Source organism: Hylobates moloch, unplaced genomic scaffold, assembly GCF_009828535.3.
Source record: "Hylobates moloch isolate HMO894 unplaced genomic scaffold, HMol_V3 SCAFFOLD_3, whole genome shotgun sequence".
Classification (NCBI taxonomy): Eukaryota; Metazoa; Chordata; class Mammalia; order Primates; family Hylobatidae; genus Hylobates; species Hylobates moloch.
In genome coordinates, this window is record NW_026652278.1 from 101,579,167 (window position 1) to 101,603,195 (window position 24,029).

The following is a 24,029-nucleotide window of genomic DNA, read 5'->3' on the forward strand; positions in this document are numbered from 1 at the left end:
GCCTAAAGATTTCAAAATTATGGACGAGGCTGAGAGGCACCTCTTCTGTGGAGGAGGGTTTTGGGATTGTTGAGGAGACCCAGAAGAATGAACTTGACATTGCAACTTTCCCCTGCACTTGGTAGATTTCTATGCTGTGGGAAACTATAGTGATTTACTTGATGCCAGAAAACTGGGGGCTCACAGAATAAGGCAACCGGTTAAAACAGTATTTTTCCCAATATAAATTTGTTTCTATAAACTCCTCTTAGGATCCTGAGAAACATATTTTAAGGAGAAGGAAAATGATGGATGAAAGTATGGAAAAAGGTAATTGAACACACTTATAATATATCATAAACACATTATTGAGTTTTGACCATCATTTAGTAGCCAGGCTATTAAAATGTGAACTATGCCCCAATTAAAACATATCGCAAACGTTTTGTTGAGTTTTCACCCTGAAATACTCATGCTATTATACTTTTAAAATATTGGCTATGACCATACAATTTAAATTATTTCTTGTGCTGAGTTCAATTAGTTATTAATATTATCACACTTCAAGTTTTATTTTCAAACTATTTTGGGCATCAAAGTGGTCCACTGAAACCGTATAACCCAGGAGAGATGAGTGACCTTGATGTCAGGTGAAGTCTAGGTTCCTGGGGAAACCATTTGATTTCTGGGCTGTTTCTTTACCAACAAAATGAAGCTATAAGTTCTTGATGAGTAGAGGATAGTATCCCACCTCTGCTAATCTATATTCGAAGTTCTAGTGTTGATTCTGTGACCACTTCACCATAAAACTTTGCACACATTCTTACCTACTCTGAGTTCTTCTTTTGTCTAATACTTAGCATAACATTTTCTCCATTCACCACACTAAGTTCCACTGGCCACTGAATGACATCAAAACTGTGAAATATTGAAAATTGAATATCACTACAATGTGCCAACTACCTGGCACTCTAACAAGGCACCATACTAAATCCATTGTTATCACTTTTAATAATAACAATTCTCTAGAAAGGTAGAAGTGATCTCACACATTACTACAAAGGAAAGCGAGTTTCCAGATTTAAAATGATTTTCCTGGTGAGTAGCAGACTCAGGATTTGAACCCAGGTCAGTGGGACTTCAAAGTCTGGGATCCTTCCACTTACATAAACCAGTGACCAGGTGAAGGAGTGATTATTTTGCCCAATGACATAAACATAGCTGATTGATTGCTTCAAATTATTATTAGAATAATGGTAATAGTAATCAATTGCCTGACTGTCTCTGTAGTGAAGTCCTCTGGGGTCAAATCTGGTGAATTTGAACTAATTAGGGGAGGTAACTGAAAAATCTATATAAATAATATGGACAATAACTAGCTTACATTGAGTGCCAAGCATTGTTCCCCATACATTATCTCATGTGATCCTCAGGACAGTCCTACCAGCTAGGCATTGTTAGCCCAATCTTGCAAATGAATAAGCCAACGCTTTTAAAGGTTAGATACATTGTCCAAAATCACGCTGTAAGTGGCAGAAGCCTGATCCCAAATCCCAGTCAGCCTAACTCCGTAGCCCATTCTCTCCATGGCTATTCTCTTTCTGTGTGTGTAATAGTTTGAAATTCTATGTGAATAAGTTTAGTGTTTGGGACAGAAAGTTCTAAGCTGTTCCCACCATCCATCTCTTTTCCTTGAGTCCCGTTGTCCAACCTTCCCACTTTGGTCCTCCAGGACACCAAACAAGGCTTCTCATCACCCCTGGTTCCACAGCTCACAGCCCTTCCTTCCCACTAGATTGGCCCAATTCTATCCCTGTTCCAAACATTTGTATTCATCTTTTCTGCTCTTCTTCCTCCAGATCTTTGCCTCAATGGCTACAGTTTTGCTCTCTTCTTTCCCCTTTCTGCATGTGAGAGAGAAGAAGAAAAAAGCACTCTGAGAAAGTTATATATGAGGAGGCAGACAATTTGTGCATGCACAGTGTGGGCACTGTGACAGGACATGAAAATACATCTCGAGTTATTTGCTGGTCACTGGATCTTGTTGAGAAGTAATTAGCAATAATAATCCATTGCTTGGATCTCTTCATAGTAAGCAAAATTCTCTAGAATCTAATCTGGAGAATTCAGACTAATTAGGGGAGGTAATTGAAAAGTGTATTAGAATATAGTTCCAAATATAGTTTTATTATTTTTACACAAATAGAGTAATTCCAGTTATACTACTAAAAATGGCCAAGTGGAAGTTCTTAGTGAAGTTTGCTATAATGAATGAATAAGAACATTTGTGATCAGTCTGTTGTTGTTAAAAAAAAAAAAAAAAAAAAAAAAAGAAGAGTATATCAAGACCACTTGGCTTAACCTGAAAAATCTTCTCTTTGAATAAAATAAAAAGCCCTCAGCCAGGCGCTGTGGTTCATGCCTGTAATCCCAGCACTTTGGGAGGCCGAGGTTCATGCCTGTAATCCCAGCACTTTGGGAGGCCGAGGTGGGAGGATCATGAGGTCAGGATTTCGAGACCAGCCTGACCAACATAGTGAAATCCCGTCTCTATTAAAATACAAAAATTAGCCGGGCGTGGTGGTGTGTGCCTGTAATCCCAGCTACTCAGGAGGCTGAGGCAGGAGAATCGCTTGAACCCGGGAGGCTGAGTTTGCAGTGAGCTGAGATCGTGCCACTGCACTCTAGCCTGGGCAATATAGTGAGACTCCAACTCAAAAAATAAATAAATAAAATAAAATAAAAAAATAAAAAGGCCTCTGAAATATTTTGGATGTTGCTACCCAGTTTGTAAGATTTTGGAAGACAGGGTTTATTTAGTAAATATGAACTTCAAATCAGTCGAACTCCAAATTATTTAAAAATGAAAATACTTTGGAAATAATAGGAATATGAAACCCACTGAGTCCGAATGAACACAATTTTCCTGTTTGACTACTGCAAATTACTACAGTAGCAGAATTATAGAAAACGTTCTGATTCAAAGTGACACATTAAATCATCAGAGTTATCCTGTGACAGCACAGTATTTGTGAGAAAAGCAATTGTGAAACCCACCCCTTTTTGCAACAAACTTTCTTCCACTGGTGCCCTGGCAACCAGTCAGATTTTCTCATTTGAGAAATTCAACCTGGCTGCATACAATAGATAGAAATGCAAGGAAGTAAGGTGCATTTTCATCAAGTGTGAAACAGTTGATGATATTCAGAGTTAAAGAAATACTATTTGAAGGACATGAATAGACAATTCTCAAAAGAAGATAGACAAATGGCCAAAAAAAAAATTTAAAAATGCTCAACATCACTAATTATCAGTGAAATGCAAATTAAAACCACAATGAGATACCACCTTCTCCTGCAAGAATGGCTAGGCTATAATTAAAAACAAAAAAATAATAGATGTTGGCGTGGATGTGGTAAAAAGGGAACACTTTTATGCTGCTAATGGGAATGTAAACTGGTACAACTACTATGGAAAACAGTGTGTAGATTCCCTAAAGAACTAAAAGTAGATCTACCAATCAATCCAGCAACCCTACTACTAGGTATCTACCCAAAATGAAGAAACAAAAAACAAAAAAAACACTTGCATGCACATGTTTATAGCAGCACAATTCACAATTGCAGAGATGTGGAACCACCAGAAGTGCCCATCAACTAGTGAGTGGATTAAGAAAATGTGGAATGTATACACCATGGAATACTAATCAGCCATAAATAAGAACAAAATAATGGCATTTGCAGCAATCTGGATGGAGTTGGAGACCATTATTCCAAGTGAAGTAATTCAGGAATGGAAAATCAAATAGCATATGCTCTCACTTATAACTTGGGAGCTAAACAATGAGGATGCGAAGGCATAAGAATGAAATAATGAACTTTGGGGACTCAGGCGGAAGGGTGTGATGGGGGTGAGGGATGAAAGACTACACATTGGGTACAGTGTTCACTGCTTGCGTGGCAGGTGCACCAAAATCTCAGAAATCACCACTAACAAAATTATCCATGGAACCAAAAACCACCTGTACCCCCAAAACTACCAAAATAAAATTTAAAAAATACCGTTTGAAGGGTATGAAAGAGCGGGGTTTCGGTTAATTTTGTCCTTATTAAATAATGCATTTAATTGCTAGCGATTGCTGGTTTCATGTGAAGCAAGGGTAACATCTGAAGTTGGATGGAGCAGAGGTCCCCACCAGAGCTTCTGGTAGGCCCACTGGGCCTCTGAGGAGGCCTGGAACAGCAGGAGCAATTTCTGTAAAGAAGAAGAGAGGCAAGGTCTCTGGATTGTTCTAAAAGTGCCTCCGTGGTTAGAGGTGGGGGCAATCTGAGTAAAGCGTGTGACCTGAGACCTGGAGCTGACCCAGGCCCAGCCCTGGACAACCTATGCCTGAGCCTGGTGGAGAGAGGAGACTAAGAATGAATTGGAAAGAATCACAGGTGACTGTGACCCTGACTAGAAGTTGCTAGTTACCAGCCGTAAGGAGAATTAGGCAGTAAGAGCATTGAGGGCAATCGCCACAAATCTGCTCATCTCCGCTCCTTCCATGGCTCTTCACCTTCCTGAGAATAATATCCACAGCCCCGAGAGCTCCGTGAGATTGTTCACCACAGTCAGCATCAGCTGCTTGCCTGCCTCTTGGTTTCTTTTCCCAGCCTCATCTACTATCACATCCCCCATCGGGATCCAATGCTTGCTTATTCAACTATGTTCTCTCATGACTCCAGCTTTGCTGTGTGTGACACCCTCTGTCTGGAATATCCAGTATCTGCCTGAAAAATCACCTACACAGCCTGCAAGATACCGGAGCAGCACTCTTTCTTCTGTGAAAATCATAGCAAACTCCTCCTTGCTAAAGTATGGCATGAAGTAGTGGCTAAGAGTGTGCCCTCCAGATAAAATGGTCAGGGTTTGAGTTTAGACAATTCCCCTTGCTCAGGCAAACTTCTGTTTCTTACAATCAAGGCCTTTCTCTGGTGCAAACACAGCCTCCATACTATTCTTTTGAATCTTCCTCTTCAAATCACCACTTTCTGTATCAGTTAACCTCTCAAAGGATCTGTTTCCTCATCTATAAAATGGAAATGATAATGATGGTAATAAAAATACACACATGCCATTTAGTTGTTTTAATAAAATAAATATCTGTGAATCATATAGTAACCTCCCTGGTATACAGTAAAGGCTCAATAAATGCTAAGAATATTTTCATGTATCTCTTATTATAGCATATCTTATGTCACTTAAATACTTGTTTACTTTCTATCTTATCCACTAGAATCTGAACTCTTTGGAGGAGGACCTGTGCCTTACTCATTTTGTGTTTCTCACACCAGAAATAATATTTGTTGCATAGTTCAGTTTGATCATTCTTGTAATAAGAACTCACCAAATGACTGCTCTGTGACAGACATTTGCATATGAAGCATGGCAGATGTATGAATGAATGGGGTCAGGAAAATAGTACCTAAGTAACTCCAATTATTACATAAAGACAGTGATTGTATTATGTAAGATGAGCCATATTAGTTAAATTATAAGTAAAGCAACATTTCAATTAAAATATACTCACATTGGCAATTAAAGCAGCTGTGTGTGTGTGTGTGTGTGTGTGTGTGTGTGTGTGTGTGTTTACTTTGCAGTCTGGCCCCATCCTACAATATCTTTATTGTTAAGGTTTTAATTCAACAAAATCAAACTCAATGTACTAAAGAACTCCAAGAGATTATCTGGTCTTCATTCAAAAGTTCAGGCATCAGAGACCACACATTTTCCCCCAGATAACCAATTTCCAGAATGCTGTTTCTCTTTCCTGCCTCTCACTTGCCCTCAGTGCCCATTTGAACACACAGGAGGCCCATGGAGGGAGAGCAGTGCTCGACCTGGGGTGAAGCCCCAATTTGCAGACAAGGCATGGCATCCAACAGCCAGAGGAAGCTGTGTACTTGAATAAATCTGACAGTGTTTTCTCATGCTCATCAATCTTTCCACCGTGTTTGGTACAGTTGAAAAGCCAGTTGGATTTCCATGACTGTTCAAATCACCACTTGTGCCCCAGGATACTGCATGGCACAGAAATGACATCAGACCTACAAGATACACGTTGTGTTCCTCAATGCCCGATGTTAATTGCATTAGTCTGTTCTCATACTGCTATAAGGACATACGTGAGACTGGTTAATCTATGAAGGAAAGAGGTTTAATTGACTCACAGTTCCGCAGGGCTGGAAAGTTACTTTCTGCCTCCGGAAAGTTACAATTATGGCAGAAGGGGAAGCAAACCCGTCCTTCTTCACGTGGTGGCAGCAAGGAGAAGTGCAGAGCAAAATGGGGAAAAACCCCTTATAAAAACATCAGATCTCGTGATAAATCACTCATTATTACTAGAACAGCATGAGGGTAACTGCCTTCCATGATTCAATTACCTCCCACTGTTCCCTCCTACAACACGTGGGGATTATGAGAACTATAATTCAAGATGAGATTTGGGTGGGGACACAACCAAACCATATCATTAGTTACGCAAAGGTATACTTCTACTGAGTTGGATTTTAAAAGTATACAGTGCTAGAAATTATGATAATATATGAAGCATGCTTCCAACACTTTTATGAGGTTTACAGTAATCTTTTTTTGTTTGTTTGTTTGTTAGATAGGGTCTTACTCTATCACCCAGGCTGGACTGCAGTGGTGCAATCACAGCTCACTGCAAGCTCAAACTCCTGGGCTCAAGTGATCCTCCCACTCAGCCTCCTGAGTAGCTGGGACTACAGGCTTGTGCCAACGTGTCCAGTTATTATTATTATTTTTTTAATTTTTAGTAGAGACAGGGCCTTGCTATGTTGTCTAGTCTGGTCTCAAATTCCTGGGCTCAAGCCATCCTCTCGCCTTGGCCTCCCAAAGTGCTGGAATCACTTGGGAGGGATCACTATAGTAATCTTAATAAATCAATAAAGGGCACATGAAATTTTTATTAGACTGTTCTAATACATTTCCCCCTCTATACTGAATATTGTGGGGAGAGTCCACCATTCAAAACTCCTTTGCACTATTGGGAAATTATCTGCCATGTCAGTGAATCTACCCCCTTATCCCTTAATCTAAGTGGAAAGGGTAAGACCCTTCTCAGACGTTTCCCTCCCCCTTCCCCATCTCTGCACCATCCCTGGCCACCAGTGTCCAGGTAGGTGATGTGGGCTCTACTCTAAACCCTGAGGGAAGGACTCAAGATGATGAGAAGGGTAGAAGTAGCAGTGGCAGCAGTGTGGGAGTGGCTTGTGGCAAGAGATGGCAGTGGTGGTACCCTGGCCACATTGCTCCTGCTCCTTAATTGTCAGTGCCTACTTGGTGCTGCCAGGGTCCAACACTGCCCCCAGCTACTCAAGAGTCAGTTAGTTCTCCGTCTCCTATCCCAGGTCCTGATTCTTGCAATGAGGCACCCTCCCTGGGGCAAACACACAGTTTTCACCCTGTTCTTTTGAATCTTCCTAATTCAAATCAACCAACAGACTAAACAAAGCAACCAACACCAAATATACATACAACCATGCAACCCGCTTTATTTGTATTCTGATTTTAAAAGGCAACGCAGTTGTTTTCTTATAAATGGTGTAACAGTGCCCAGAAGAAAAGCAGAAAAAAAACTATATATGGCTATTTTTAGTGATAGTTATTTTCAGAAATATTAATATAAAGCTATCCCAATGATAGAGATCTAGTCTGCATATTGGAATATGTACCTAAATATACCGTCTGTTGTGCTGTAACTTTTACAATGCCTTCTTTCTCTCTTGAAATATTTCTAAATAAAGAACCATAGTCAAACATTAAATCTGGAGTGTACACTCAGCTTTGAATTGCTTTTAAATCAGTAACCATGCTCAATACGAATCATGCTTGTGTTTTTGCTCACAGAATCAAAGTATTTTCAATGCAATGCAAAGGCCCTCTGCTTATGAGAATTCTCTGTTGAGCCAGAGAATCAGTAAGACCTTTTGTAAGTGCCCACTTTCCCCAACTAATTCTCCCGTTGTTCAGAATGAAATTCAGAATATAGTGTCATGGAAATTGAACTGGCCTTTTTAACTGTATCAAACATGGTGGAAAGATTGGTGAGCATGAGAAAACACCAAAAGATTTATCCAAGTACACAGTGTCCTCTGGCTGTTGGCCCTTGTGCCTTGTCTGCAAATTGGGGAATCACCCCAGGTCAGGCACTGCTTGTTCTCCATTGGCCTCCCATGTATTCAAATTAGCATTGAGAGCAAGAGAGAGGCAGGAACGAGAAACAGGGTCCTGGAAATTTGTTCTCTGGGGGGCAGTGCATGGCCACTGATGCCTGAAGATTTGGATGCAGACCAGACAATCTCTTGGGGTTCTTTTCTGCATTGAGGTTTGATTTTTATTGAGTTGAAATCTTAACAATAAAGATATTTTAGGATGGGGCCAGACTGCAAAGTACATAAAAGTCAGGAAGGAGATCACAAAGAAAGAAAGGCAGGCAAAGGATATTTGTTTGAAGACTTTGCTAAGGTTAAGTCTTTTTTTTTTTCTTTTTCTCCTTCTTTTTAAAAATATAAATGAATTTACTAATGTTTGAAAGCAAAGGAGAAAGAGCCAAATGGAGGGTAAAACTGAAAATAGTTGAGAGGACGTTCCTGGGGAGTTGGTATAAATGGGATCCAGAGAACAGGCAGATAGATTAGTTTTGGAAAAAAAAAAAAAAAGAAAGCCCCCTTCTCCATAACTCCTGGCTTCAGAAAGCCATGAACAAAACCAGTCAATGTCCCCTAGAGAAATCACTCCAGGTATGGGCATGGCTGTGCCCTTCTTCCAACCTCCACCATTCCCTACACCTCCCATGTAACTGAATTGGCACTGAGAGGGAGACACAAGTAAGAAAGGGAAACGGGGCTCCAGAGATAAGTTCTCTGAAAGAATATACAGGGCCCTGATGCCTGAAGCCTTTAATTCCCTCCATGGATAGAAGGCCACCAAAATGCTGCCAGACAGTCAAAGGCCCAGGTCTGTCACATCTCTCTATCTAGAATTAGATGTAAAGTATATGTGTGAATTCCAAGGAATAAAATGACTTGTCATGGTAGAGAAGGTTTCACATAGAAAATATTATCCTGAAACCTTCCAGCTTGAGCTTCTTCTTGTAGCTACCTACCACAAATTATTTTTGTAATAAAAATAAGCTCCCAGAACAAACTAATTACATGGGAGAACAACTTACATTTCACTGCAGTTTCTACAATATATATTTTTCCCATCAAATATGAGTTAGCCAAAGTAATTAGGAAAAATGATTAGCGAAGCTCTTTATTGAATATGGACCCAAGCAATTAAAAAAAAAAAGCATTTCTTTTCATAGTGGCCTTAAACTCTATTTTCTTTTAAGAAGTCATCAATTTTCCCTTCAATGATACTTTTTGGGGGGACATGTGATGATGTGGGAGAATGTAACCCTTCTCCTGAAAATAATACCAAGTTCTTTTATCCTTCTTTCATGGTAGAACTTTCTGCAAGTTGGTAGGAATCATGAAATGTAGCTACTTCTTCCTTAAGGAACACTAAAAGCACAAACTGTTGAAATCCCAGTACAAATCATTCGTAGAAGAGACTTGGGAATCACCTTTGAAACAGGTTAGACCATGAAGCTGTGCTGTTTTTGAATTCTCAAGTCATCCTGGGCTTCTAAGAAGTAACGGTCAGTTTTGAAGACATTTGTATCTCCTCTTTATGCCTTTACATTTTTAAATACTGGGGATGCTCAGGAGTAAATAAGAATAAAAACCATGTGACTGAAATCACATTTTCCCCTGTGAGCTAGTTAAGTATTGTTGGAAATTCCACAATACAAGGGTAAACTAGCATCTCTCTTCATTCTTTTGAACTGTGGGAATTCGGGCTTATAGAAAAATCTACTAAAAACAATAAAGATCAAAGTTAAAGTTCATTTTTACAGAAGCCTTTTAACATACATTAAAATTTTATAATTTTGTACATAAATTTAGATATGAATGGATTAGTATTAGTTCCGATTATTTCATGGTTGTTTTATGACTTAGGATCTTCATGGAAAATGCAGTTTTCAAGTACTTTGGTATGACAATTAGCAGTTTCAAGTGAAACAGTGGATTTTTTTTTTCTCACCATTCTTTCAGCAAACATTTACTGTAGAGCTACGGTGTGCCAGGCACTGTGACAGGTGTTGGATACACAGTAAAAAAAGAAAATAATAGCCTGGTTTCTGCTGTTGTGTTTGCTGTCTAGGGAAGAAAAACTCACCACAAGGAATTACCGGCCCAGTGCTCCCCTTTCCCATGGAGAAATTGTCTTCTTCCTATATCATAAATCCATTTTGCCCTTATGGTCCCCAAATGCAATACCTTCCCTGTCAATCTGAGGCAAGAAGGTGCATAAGCACAACTACAATAACTTGATTTTCATGGTTCCTGATTCCTGAACAGCATAAAGGCAAGATGCTTTCTGAATGTCTTTGAAATGACTGCATTTGCTTTGTTTAAGGGCAAAAATGGCTGAATAACGATCTTAGTGCTTCTAGGCATATGCAGAGGCTAGAAGTGGGCAAAAAAGGGAGGCAGGGGAGTTGCTTCTCTATGAAACAAGACACATACCTCTTTGCTATGGGCTAGCACCAGCATTTCAATCCCAGTTTGAATTTGCAAAGCATATTTACATCATCTGTGACATTCATCACGGTACCCCAGTGAGATGGACCGTTTCATGGCTTCCATTTTACTCAAGAGAAATAGGAAACAAGAGGCGAAGTGACTTTCCCAAAGTCAATAATAGACTGGGGACCAGGATTCAGAGTTTGCAAATCACTGTCCTGTGCTGAGCATGTTCAACGATACACTTAACCTTGCCAAAAAAATAAGGGCTCCATTTTTACTGTTCAACTAATTACAATCAAGACACATCAGGCAGGCAGGCAGCACCTGGTTCATAACACAGTGACATTATTTTATTGCTGTTCAATCTAAAAACTTAATGTGCTTTCAAACTTCTCAGTGCTTTTATGAGACAGTCCCTAGATTGCCACTTCAACCTGTATCTATTCCCAGGTATCTTATATTTGCAAAATTGCCCTGAGAAAATATTACTTAGGAAATAATGAAAACTCCAGTAGAAAGGAAAAATGTTCTCTTAATAATGAGGAAGCCATTTACCCTAATTTTCTTACATATAGACACAACACACACACACACAGACACACACACACACACACACATACACACACACACATACACGCCATAATCGGCTGTAATAGAATTGATAAAGTAGGAAATTTGCTTGAGGGGTTTTTAACCCAAATCCTACAATTATGAACATGTCAGGTTTCCTAAGCAATGGTTTTTCCAGAAAGGATTCTATTGTGTTTCTTTTTCCCATTTACCAATTTGATTAGCTTTTTGCCTAGAAGCTAAGGGCAGCATTCTAAGTACTCCAGAGCATAGGGGACTTGCTCTTCTGTTATTTTGTAGGATCTTCCAGGAGACCATGATCTCCCCGAGGGCCGGAGCCACCCCTGCACCCCTAGTTCCCAGGGCAATGCTTGGCACACGGCAAGAGCTAAACAAAAATGAATCTGAGTATGAATCTGTTCTCTGCTATTACCAATGCTGCTCTTGGGTTCTTTTAAATTTTAATAACATGGATTGGAGGTAACACTTTAAAAGATACGGAAAAGCAAGTTCTTTTTTTATTATTTTACAGCTCAGGGTAAGGGTATTACATAATTGTAAATAATGCATTCATGTTTCAGATCTTGAAACCAGTGAAAAACAGCCATTTCAGACAAGAAAATAAATGATGACATGCTTCCAGCAAAACTGAATCCTGTATTGGTTATGAAGAGAAAATCCAACCTACGCTTAACAATGCTTCCAGATTCACTAAAAGTTTCTACAGTTTTAAAGTTTGAAATGTTGCCTAAGGGTTTTAATGAATCTCCGGTTCAAGGACAGAAAAGTTGTATGGTTCGGATTTGACTTTGGTCAAGATGAAATGGTTTGTGCACACAGCTTCCTACTGCCCCCTGGTGGGGTGATGCTGAACTATGCTCAGAAACCTTCCACCAACCTAAGGGGTCAATCCCAGACATGATCTTGGCTTCCACAGCGACACCTTCAAGAAAGCCTGCTGAGTTTGAAGTTAAAATTCTCCTTGACTTTCTGTCCCATTTCTCCAAAGCTTGACCTGGGTAGTAGAAAGACAGGGCAACTGCTTAAAAGTGGGATGTTAGGACTCCATCCAGAGAACCCAACAATCTTGATAGTCCTATGGATAAGGTGGTGTTGGGCTGTGGGACTGTCCTGAGACTGAAAATCAGCACAAAGGAGATTTCTTCTACATCAGATGTCCCTGGTCCTCAGCTACCTAACCCCCATCCCTCAAACTCCCACATATCCACACCCCAACCCAAGTGTAATATGCCAACTAAAAGATCATTGAGGTCATGTTCAGCTTCAATAGTCATCAACTTATGGCTTAGAAACCAAGAAAGGCTTGTCAATGTGAGGGTTTTTCTAAACGAGGTCAGGAACACAGCACAGTCATGACCAGGTTAGACCAAAGATGACTCTATATCACTCAGATTCTCCTCTTTCCCTCTAGGGATCCCCAGATCTGCTCATAAGCTAGAGTAGTCGCTAAGCCTTGGCACTTGCTATCCCATCCACTGCATCAGGAGAAATGGGAAGGCATGCAACCTCAGGACAGTTTCTCTGTTCTCTTGAATGTTTAGGAGCCTGAGCTGAGACTTATGCACACTGGGCAAACTCATCCCAATTCACATCTCTTACAAAAGGTGGACTACAGACTGGGTGGTTGCTCATGCCTGTAATCCCAGCACTTTGGGAGGCTGAGGTGGGTGGATAACTTGAGGTCTGGAGTTCAAGACCAGCCTGGCCAACATGGTGAAACCCCATTCTCTGCCAAAAATACAAATGTATTTTTGATGAAAACACAAAAATTAGCTGGGTGTGGTAGCATGCACTTGTAATCTCAGCTACTCGGTGTAGGTAGGAGAATCACTTGAACCCAGGAGGCGAAGGTTGCAGTGAGCTGAGATCATGCCACTGCACTCCAGTCTAGGCAACAGAGTGAGACTCTGTCTCAAAAAAAAAAAAAAGAAGAAGAAGAAGCTGGGCTATGGAGAGCCAAACTCTTGGACTCTGGGAAATCTGAAAGAGTTGGATAATCTCCCGGATATCTTCCATGGAGCTTCTGAAGGTATTGACTATTCCTGATTAGGATGAGGGGACTAAGCAATAGCCTAGAACAAGAGAGGAGAGACCATGAAAGTCCTCGAGACTTGCTGTTTAGTCAACTTACACCAGTGGGGATAAAAAGGAAGCTATCAGGCCGGGCACAGTGGCTCACGCCTGTAGTCCTAGCACTTTGGGAGGCCGAGGCAGGTGGATCACTTGAGGTCAGGAGTTCAAGACCATCCTGGCCAACATGGTGAAACCCCATCTCTACTAAAAATACAACAATTAGCCGGGTGTGGTGGCAGGTGCCTGTAATCCCAGCTACTTGGGAGGCTGAGGCAGGAGAATTGCTTGAATCCAGGAGGCAGAGGTTGCAGTGAGCCGAGATCGCACCACTGCATTCAAGCCTGGGCAACAGAGTAAGACGCCATCTCAAAAAAAAAAAAAAAAAAAAGGAAGCTATCAGAGTACCTCTGTTCATGGGGAGAAGTGACTGCAAGTGGCTCTTAAATGATATATAAGCAAAGAAAAATGAAGTAAAACTGGCGGTGGTATCACTTATTCCATTGTCCCGCAGTGTTGGTTCAATTTATCTGGCCGGTTAAAGGAGTTTGGCCTTTCTTCCTCCTGCCACCCTCACACTCCATTTGTGTCTCTCCTAAAGTTGCAAGCTCAGTGAAGGAGGATAAATAGCGTGATTCTGTCACAACCCAGAAACTCTCCTCGTGCATTTGTAGGGGCCAACAGGCATGCCACCTTGACAGTGTTACGGGCCCTGTGTCAAATCAGGGCCTGACCTTGAAGGTTCCTTCTCGACCATTGGCTGGGATGTGTTCCTTCTTATCCCACCATGAGGGCTTCCAAAAAAAAAATGATGGCCCTGTTTTGGCCTTTTTTGGTTGCCAAATAAACATATCTCATGTAGAACACTTCTTACCCTGGGGGGTCTTCAACCTCAAATCAGGACATGAGCATATTCTAAATGATTCCTTTCTGCTGCTTTGCCTTTGTCAGCCTCCATCCCTCTCCTGTTACTCTTGGGTCTCATTCTTGACTTTGAAAAGATGGCAATGGGGTAGGCAAGGATTGCATCTCCTTCTGGATCCATCACATGAAACACTGATATCTTTGCTAGAAGTTCAAGCCTCACCATTTCTATTTCTATTTCTTGGCTGATCTGTGAGCTGCATTAACTTTTTAGTTTCTTCACTTAGTGAGTTTTTCCTTTTTGAATGGACTTTTGAATATATATTTGCCAAAGTAATTTGCACAATGAATTATCAATAAAAAGAAAACTTATAAATCTACATGGGCAGCAAAATCCAAAGCACGCTAGTTGTCTCAGTTTTGTGGTTTGGGGAGTATTCTTTTATGGTGTTGCAGAGTCAGAAAAGTAATTTTACCAGAGGAGAGCCCATAAAATGATGCGTTTTGGGGGGCAACCAGGTAATCATGTCATAATATTAATGGATTGCAAGACAATTTATGTTCTCTACTCTCCGCCATGAAAAGTTTACTTACTCATAGGCTTATAATGAGCAGGCTTGCTATATTTAATGGGATAATGTCCTCAGCCTAGTAGTCAAGTTCTCCTAAAACACACCCAACCAGCTACTTCTTATCATGAATCCCCCTGCCCCCAACAGATTATTTTCCTATCTGACACTGGGATATGTGGTGTTTATTACCAACTTAAAGTATGTGTGCGTGTTATTGCCTTCCCTAGAATGCCATTCCCTGTCTGCTTCATATAATTATATCGTATGTCATGGTTGTGATATACTGATATATCATATACATGAAATGCGGATAGATAAGTTCTAGATATATGAGTATCTAGATATAGAACCTATGTAGATATCTGAACATATGAACATATATCTAGAACCTATCCCATTTTATAGTCCAGCTCAAATCCAGGGCGGTGTATAGAGGTTACTCCCTTTTCTGAACCACAGCACCGAATATATTACAGATACAGGATCTATGATCTCACTCTTCATGTGTCCATTTATTTCTTAATTAGAGAACAAGCTCCTTCAGGACCTTGGCTTGTGCTTTTGTATTCCCACTAACCACTTAACTCAGGGCTATGCATATCTGAGTGCTTAGCCAGTAGATGATGGGCTACGTGAAAAAAAGAACAGAGAAGCCAGTGGAAACAGGATGGCAGGAAAATGGTGTCTCAGCACAAAACTGAATAGTCATGTGTACAACCCTAAAAGCTGTTCAAGTGGCTGCACGGGAGCAGGGCCTGAGCTGCATTTTGCTGTAGACCCACAGACTGGGTTTGCAAAGCACGGCTTTTAGCAGAGATTAGGAAAATACCCGACTAGTTTGATGACCCAATCAACACGGGTGCAGAATTTGACAATCCTGGCTCTAAACGTCATTTAAGCAGAGGGGCACCATTTCACACTTGGCTTTGAATGTGTGGACAAAGTCACTTGTAACTCTTTATTTTCCAAGGGCAGGTTCCAAGTTATATTGTCACTTTATCTCACTTGCCTGCAATTCCCTCACTCATAAAATGAAGGATTTGGGATATTAGGTTGTTCTCCAACGTTCTTTCTACCTCTAAAATTCTATACTTTTATAACCCACTTTCTTCCTCTATAGCCCTTTCCTCCCTCTCTGGCTGTCAACCCCTAAGACAGTCAGTCAATTTATTTTTTAACTAGGACCCTTTGTAAAGGTGTCATAGAGCAGCAATTTTAAAATATTAAAGCACAGTTCCTTACATTTTTATTTGCTCATGACTCTTTGCTATTCCTATAGTAATTTAACATTTTTGCAAAGCTAGTGGTACTTTAAACAGATATGCCTACTTTGAAAAAAATCAGAAAAAAACAAAGTGCATGCTTTCCTAAAATATATTTTAGGAAATCTCTTTTTCTCTCCCAGCACCCAAAGATATGACTAATCATTAGAAGAGTGGATGAGCACCCACAGAAACTGAATTAGGAGAACCGTGAGGATTCTTTTGATTGAGCATGAATAAAAATCCACCTCATTTAAAAAATATTATTAACATTAATAATTTAATGGTGAAGGATACTATTTTGCTTAAAAGAGATAAAAATGATTTTTAAGGCCTTCATGAAAAGTAGAAAAGGGAAAGATTTAAGCAGAACTGACAAATAGAAAGATGAAAATTGAAAGTCCAATCCATTAACTTGTGTGCAGCTTTTTGTAGCCCTTGCTTGGTTGGGATACATGTTGCATGATTTACCTTTGAGGTCTTCTCTCTGCCTTGTTTAAAACCAACAAATTAATCCCAATAAAGATACTTTTGCAACACACCCAACTCCTTAGCATTCATAAGCTTCATCAAATATGATACCATAAAAAGGGGGACACAGGATCAACTCTCTCCCACAGCTTGTACCCATGTCCTTCAAGTGGGATGTGTGAGAAAATTACTGTTTTTAGGTGTCTACTTTGTGCTAGATCTGACCAAGGCACTTGCCATTCATTTCTTGTTTAATCCTTGCTAAAGTCTTAGCAGGTAAGAATTGTCACCCCTTTTTTTCTGACTAGAAGAGAGGCTCAAAAAGGTGAAGCAATGTGCAGTTACTTGTGTCTGCAGTAGAATTAGCCTTCCACAAATCTAAACTCTTGTTTTCTGAGGTCTGTAGAACAAAGGGGATGTAAATTACTTGTTAAGTAACTTACAGTTATTTGAAGGTAGTTCTGACATCAAATGTCTTTCTATGATACCACATAGTCTCCCTAAATAAAAATCCCGAATTAAAAGTAATGGGGTACAGAAACTGCTACCCCAAAATATGGCACCTTGGAATATTGAGTATTTTAATCCGAAGGACTTAAGAAAACCACAGAAGCAAAAAAGTCTCTCTGATCTTCCATCTTCAAGACCCTCATGTGACAGGTGACCTGCTCTATATTCAGAGGGAAGGAATGTTACAGAGAGGCCAAGGAGAATCTGAACACACAGGCCTTGCTAAGTTCCCCAAGTTTATCACCATTAGATCATACCCCTTTGTCCCATCATACTTCTCCATGACTATCCACTTCTTTGTCAAAGCTAGCATAAAAAAATACATAGTTTTACACATGTTGGGGTCTCCATTTCTTTATGAAGTATCCTGCGTCACATAAAACTTACATTAAATGCATTTGTGTGCTTTGTCTTTTATTCATCTGTCTTCTGTTATAGAAGCCTCCTCCATGTACCTAGGATGAGTGAGGAAAAGGCATTTCTCCTCCTCCTCAATGGTAAATGTTGCTTATTTCTGCAAAGCTGAGGTACAATGTTTTGCTGTTGCAATCTGAAGTTTCTGTTCCCACTGTTGGAAGTTATGCTTCATATAACTTAGATTATGCTGATTTTTCCAGGAGAGTCAATGAAGTAGAAAAATGTTCAGAAATTAAAATAAAAATTAATAAAAATTGTGCTTTTAATTAATCACATCAGCAAATCGGTGTTTTATATCAAGGTATTATGTAATGAGGTTCTAAATCATGTTGCCAAGAATTTCTGTGTAAAGCATTTCCATATGGTAAGAGTCTGTAAAATTTTATAACACATTCACAAATCATTGTGACAAGGAACACTGGTGTTAATTTCTTAAAAGTCAATGTCATTTTCCCAATATCATTTTCTGATTTTATTTTATGGTGCCTTGAAACTTGAAAAACAAACCACATGCTTTCTTAGAAAATCAAAAACAGATACATAATTATTAATGTAAGTAAACAGGCTGACACTGTATAGTTCTCATATACTTAGGGTGTGTTTTAATACATCTTAAAACCTAACAATGAGGCCTATATTATGATGCTCATTTTATTTCTCTTGTACTTCACATGGTTTGTATGCATTTTGCATATTTATTTGTTTGTTTGGTCTTTCTCTGATGCTCCAACTACAAAGTAAGATGGTTCAGAAATATATAAACTCTCCAGTTATTCTAAGCAGAAAGAGATATAAATCATAGAATTCAATGATTAAAGAAACGTTGAAAGGGTGGGAGGAGAAAAAATGTAAATTTGCTACTAGCTTTAAGAGGGTCAGGAAATTTCAGAGACCCCAGGAAACTATTGGTTATAATTATAGTTTTATGAGTCTCTGAAACCAGTCATTATAGGAACGCCTTAAAGTGCTAAAAAAATTCCACATCTGCTAAAGCCCAGACGCCTGCTCATGGAGCAACAATCTGGCTTCTGCCTGTCTTCCAAACTTTGTGAGAATGCTTCTCATTGGCAGAAACTAATCTGGGGCCCTCCTGGCAGAGGATTCTAGAAAATGGAGTTCTCGGGCTTCTAGCCCCCGTGACAGATGGCAAGGGAGTGGATACTGCTGGACAGCCTACAGATAATTTGTTGAAAGTTCTGAATGGGAAGGATCCACACTGCTTTAAAAAAAAAAAATAAAAATAAAAAAACACTTTTAAATATTCACAGTTTAAATTTCCATTATGGTAAATATTGATAGACAGAACCCACATAAACAAAAGCTCTCCTTGGTATCCTTAAAACATTTTAAGAGTATAAATTATCCTATGACTTAAAAGTTTGCAAACCACCTTTAAAATATTTTCAAGATAACAATGAGAGGTTTTGTGAACAGTTAAAAGTGTTTATTTACAATTAATTCACTTAAAAAACAATAAGATGAGACGAGTTGGGAAGATGTTGGTCAAAGGATACAGACTTGCAGCTAGATAGGAATACATTCAAGAGATCTATTGCATAACGTAGTGACTGTAGTTAATAACAATATATTGAATTCTTAAATATTGCTAAGAGAGTAGATTTTAAGGATTCTTACCACACACACACACGTACACAAACACACACACATACACAAATAAGAATGTGAGGTAATGAATACATTAATTTGATTTAGCCATTTCGTGATGTATACCTTTTTCAAAACAAGTTGTACATGATAAATATGTATGTTTTGTCAATTAAAGTGAATAAATAATAAAATTATTACATATGAACATAAGTACCATATTTTTAAATAAAAATGATGGCTTTTCTAAAAAAAACATAAGTAAGAAGGGTGGCTTTTTTTTTTTTTTTGAGATGGAGTCTCTCTGTGTCACCCAGGCTGGAGTGCGGTGGTGCAATCTCAGCCCACTGCAAGGTCTGCCTCCTGGGTTGACACCATTCTCCTGCCTCAGCCTCCAGAGTAGCTGGGACTACAGGCGTCTGCCAACTACGCCCAGCTAATTTTTTGTGTTTTTAGTAGAGACGGGGTTTCACCATGTTAGCCCGGATGGTCTCGATCTCCTGACCTCGTGATACACCCGCCTCTGCCTCCCAAAATGCGGGGATTACAGGTGTGAGCCACCGCGCCCAGCCCTTTTGTACGTTTTTGGAAACCTTTTTAACATCTGGCATAAGAGATGATGGGTTCATTCTGTGATCATGAAAGAATCGGCAACACAAAGAACTTTTAAGTATTATTGTGGAAATAGCTTGGTCTGTGAAGGCCCCCTGAAAATTTCTCAGGGCACTCAGGGTCCCTAGACTACACTTTGTTAACCGCTGTATTCGTACATACCTAGCCACTAGCATTGACTCTGACGCATGACAGATTCACAGAAGATATTTGTTGAATGAATTAAGGAGTAAAAGGACATTACATTCTTGTATGGTACACTGCACAACGCGTGTAGGCAACAGTCTAGATATTTTCAAAGGAAGACTTTCTCTCACATTCATTCTCAGTCCTCATAATTTTGTTGCAGAAAGAAAGGGATTAGCACAGGAAGCCACATTTGTGACGTGACATAGAGTTGGCCTTCTGTATTCACAGGTTCCACATATGTGGACTCAACCAACTGTGGATCAAAAAATATTCCTAAAAAACAACAAAAAATAGCAGCACAGTTACAAAAAATAATACAACTAAACCAATACAGTGTAATAACTATTTACATAGCATTTATATTGCATTAGATATTGTAAGTAATCTAGAGATAATTTAAAGTATACCAGAGGACATGCATAGGTTATATGCAAATACTACACCATTTTACATCAGAGACTTGAGCATCTGTGGATTTTGGTATTCACTGGAGGATCCTGGAACCAATCCCCCACCGAAACTGAGGGACCACTGTAATTTGATTCAGGCCAGCCTACCACAAAATTGCAAACTGCATGGTTTGCATTCAGTGTCTCCAATTCATGGTCACAGAGTCAGAGAATTCTTACTAGAAGGGACGTGAAAGGTCCCTGTCCCTCGAATATGCCTGAGGCACAGTTTTATGAATCCCTGCTTTTCAAACTGGACCACATGTACTCCTCAGGGACTCTCGGGAGAGTGTGGAATATTCAAAGCCGTGGAATGATCCTGGGATATCAACTTTACTTGAAGGCTTTGGGGATAACAATACATTAAACAATTATATTAGAACAAAGATACATTCTGAAATGCATTATAAATTGTGTTATTTGTCTCAATTCTTCCCCTCTTTCTGCCATGGGACTTGCAAGGCAGTAGAATAGTCAGAGCATAATTTCTGCGTCCATTGATTGGGAGTTTAGTCATGTGATGTGCTTTGGACAATAGAAGAGGGGCAAGAGTGACAGTGACCACCTTCTTCTCTAAGGCTTTATGAGAAGAAAGGAAGCCACTGGACCAAGGAGAATAAGGAAACATGCAGCAGACTTGAATCCAACCTCAACCTGGAGCCAAGGAAACCCAAAGAACCAAGAAAACCACATACTTGTTTTAGCCACTGAGATTTTGACTTTGCTTGTTATGCATCGAATATTGACTAATACAGAAATCAGTACCTAGAAGTGGAGTGCCTCTGTAGTGCCTCTACCATGCAGCGTTGATGATGAGATCAGCTGACAGGAACTAAGGAAACCATTATAGGAGAATGGAAAAAATAGGGACCTATGTTATGTAATTGTCAAGCCATTTGGTAAGTCTGTCCTCTGTGGTAACTCAGAACATGGACAAATATTCATAATAACTTGTGTCAGGTGAGAAGCTTTTGAGGCAAAAGGTTGGCAGAATGAGTTAGTTCCTCTGGCAAAGTATTACAAGAGTCAGATGAACTCCAAAAAGATGAGTGTGCAAACAGAAGAGAGTCCAGAAATTCTAGGACATGTAGAGTTGACAAATGAAAGTGTGTTTTATTAAATCAAAGATGTAGCATAAAGACACTGTGTCAAGAAAAAGTCTACTAAGGGGCATTATCATTAATATACAAGCTCAGGACAAGCACAAAATCAAGACCTTGGTATTATACCCTTTTTAAGATGGCTGAAAGAATTAAAGTGGCTCCAAGAGAAGGTTTTAGCTAGAAAAGTGCCTCTATACAGATTGAGGGTATGGTCTCCTAGAAGCCTGTTCACCTCAAAGGACTTCTTTTAGTCTATAGAGAGCCATGTCCCAAAAGAATGGTGGTTGTGACTTAGGCACATGGAACTGACTGGAATCAAATACATGGAAAACATTCAAGCTTTTTTATTTATTTATTTTTTAAATTATACTTTAAGTTCTGGGATACACGTGACGAACATGCAAGTTTGTTACATAGGTATAGATGTGCCATGGTAGTTTGCTGCACCCATCAACCCATCATTTCAGTTTTAAGCCCCGCATGCATTAGGTACTTGCCCTAATGCTCTCTCTCCCCTTGCCCCCCGCCCCCTGACAGGCCCCAGTGTGTGATGTTCCCCTCCCTGTGTCCATGTGTTCTCAATGTTCAACTCCCACTTATGAGTGAGAACATGTGATGTTTGGTTTTCTGATCCTGTGTTAGTTTGCTGAGATTGATGGTTTCCAGCTTCATCCATGTCCCTGCAAAGGACATGAACTCATCCTTTTTTATGGCTGCATAGTATTCCATGGTGTATATATGTGCCACATTTTCTTTATCCAGTCTATCATTAATGGGCATTTGGGTTGGTTCCAAGTTTTTGCTATTGTAAACAGCGCTGCAATAAACATACTTATGCATGTGCCTTTATACCATTTGACCCAGCAATCCCATTACTGGGTATATACCCAAAGGATTATAAATCAAAGCTTTTGAGATAGTTATATTGGCAAGGTACTGCCAGCTTTAAATGAAAGAGATTGTGACTGTTTGGCTATAGAAAGACCTACAGGAAACCAACAGTATAAGGCAGGAATAGACAGAGATAGCTCCTCAGTCACCAGGAAGGACATATTCACCAGTGCCCTCTTAAGATGCAGCCAAAATAGAGGATGGAAAAGGAAGCTTCTCCTGCAGGGTAGAGTGAAGAGCCATGGAGAATAGTGTAGTGGGAGCTGCTTTCTCAGGATCAGAACTAGGTGTAATCAAGGAATATTCTCTTACCTATACCCTGGCAACCTTTGCCCAGTGGATTTTGGAACTGCAGTGGACTAGAGACTGCTGCGTACCTCCCAGTCTTAACCTTTTCAAATGGGAGTGTTTTGGGTTTTTAAAAAATTTAATCTCTGCCTCTTCTACTATTATGTATTAGGTACACAGTGATGGGTGTGTGGGCATTGGGCATAAGCAGGTAACTTGTCTTTTTAGTTTAAAAGCCTCCATATTAAGAAGAGCAACATCTGGATCTGATGTCAATCATGAGATTCAGGACTTGGATCCTGTTCTTGGGATAAGATGAAACTTTCTGGAGTCTTAGCATGGAGGTGAATGTATTCTGCATGTGGGTCACAGGGTGAATGTTTGCAGTCAAGAAGGAAGGCCACTGTCTACTAGTGATCTGGTTTGGATCTGTGTCCCCACCCAAATCTCGCTGAACTGTAATCCCCAGTGTTGGAAGAGGGGCCTGGTGGGAGATGACTGGGTCGTGGGAGTGGAGTTCTCATGAAAGGCTTAGCACCATTCCCCCTTGCCTTGGTACTTTATAATGAGTTCTCATGAGATTTGGTTGTTTAAAAGTGTGTAGCACCTTCCCTCTCTCTCTTCCTCCTGCTCCAGCCATGTAAGACGTGCCTGCTTCTCCTTTGCCTACCACCATGGTTGTAAATTTATTGAGGCTTCCCCAGAAGCAGAAGCCACCATGGTTCCTATATAGCCTGCAGAATCATGAGCCAATTAAACCTCTTTTCTTGATAAATTACTCAGTTTCAAGTCTAAGGTATTTCCTTGTAACAGTGTGAGAATGAGCTAATACAATTGGATTACTTGTCTCCGTTTTTTACTTCCTCTGCTATGAGACTTTGCAATACAGTAAAGGAAGCTGAATATGCATCCCATCCCACTGAATTTGGGCTTAGCTGTATGATGTACTTTCACCAACAGAAGAAGGGTAGAGGTGACAGCTGCCTTAAGAGGATTGCCTGTTTCTGCTTGTTCTTCTTGCACGCCTCTGATCTGCCATGCATAGAACATGTCCTGGTTCACTGCTGGTCTTGGGAGAATGAGAAGACCTCTGCAGCAAACCTGAACCCAACCCAGCTGAGATCAAGGCTAGGCAATCCCAGCCAAGTCCACACAACCATGGTCAACACACAGACCCATGAGTGAGAAAAATAAACAGGATATTATAAGCCTTGAGATATTCGAGGTTGTTTGCTACAAAGAAAAAACAGAGGCCGGGTGCAGTGGCTCATGCCTGTAATCCCAGCACATTGGGAGGCCAAGGTGGGTGGATCACCTGAGATCAGGAGTTTCAGACCAGCCTGGCCAACATGCTGAAACCCTGTCTCTACTAAAAATACAAAAATTAGCTGGGCATGGTGGTGGGCACCCATAATCCCAGCTACTTGGGAGGCTAAGGCAGGAGAATCCTTTGAACCCAGGAGGTGGAGGTTGCAGTGAGCTGAGACCGCGCCATTGTACTACAGCCTGGGCA

General features: G+C 40.1%; 1 protein-coding gene across 2 annotated transcripts in view; it reads right to left on the reverse strand.

Moving 5' to 3' along the window:
- Window positions 1-24,029, reverse strand: part of KIAA1217 (KIAA1217 ortholog) — an 877,411-nt gene that overhangs the window by 550,575 nt on the left and 302,807 nt on the right. The gene's annotated exons all lie outside the window — the stretch shown is intronic.